The sequence below is a fragment of the Galeopterus variegatus genome, unplaced genomic scaffold (genome assembly GCF_000696425.1).
Source record: "Galeopterus variegatus unplaced genomic scaffold, G_variegatus-3.0.2 Scaffold6793, whole genome shotgun sequence".
Taxonomy (NCBI): Eukaryota; Metazoa; Chordata; class Mammalia; order Dermoptera; family Cynocephalidae; genus Galeopterus; species Galeopterus variegatus.
The window spans coordinates 107,308-108,154 of NW_007732904.1; positions in this window are offsets into that span (position 1 = coordinate 107,308).

Genomic DNA, 847 nt, shown 5'->3' on the forward strand with positions numbered 1-847 from the left:
TGCTGGGGTGACAGTAGTGAGAAAGAAAGGCAAAATCTTCATTTTATAGAGTTTAATTGTAAAGAATGAGACAGACAATAAAGAAAATAAAATATCATATGTTAGTTGTAAGTACTATAAAAACAATAAAACGGGGTAAAATGAAAACAGAACGATGGAGCAGTGGGAACCATTTTAAATAAGCTACATAGTGAAGACTTCTGAAAGGAGGTGATATGGGAACAGAGATCTGAATGAATGAAATGAGAATGCCAGCCACATAAAAGGGGAGAAGAGCATTTCCAACTTAAGGAATAGCACATGCAAAGGCTCTGAGGAATAGAAAAGCTGGGTGCATTTGAGGGACTTGAGTAAGCCAAAGTTATTAGAGTGGAGTGAGCTGGAGGTAGAGTGATGAAGGTTAGATAGATGGTTTCAAACCAGATTGCAAAGTGTTTTCATGGGAAGGACTCTGGATCTTGTCTTAAATTTAATTGTCAGAGTATTAATTTTATATATCCTACTATGCAAAGCACTTCCATTTGCATTATTTGATTAATTTCACAAATCCTCATGAAATAGTTTTTATTGCCACTGCCATTTCACAGATATAAAACTGAGGCTCTTGTACTGTTTTTACAAATTACAAAGCCATGGAAAGCTACTGTCTGGAATCCTGGTCATTTTACTCAAAATCCCATGATCTTCACATTCTGTCAACTCCGGTAACAACCTGTAGCTCAACAATGTAATAAATGTGAAGTCTTACATCCTAATTATTAAATAGTTATCTATTTCTCCCTTTTGGTCATGTTGCAAATTAAATTGTACCTTCTTCACTAATATACACACACACAGCACCAACTGT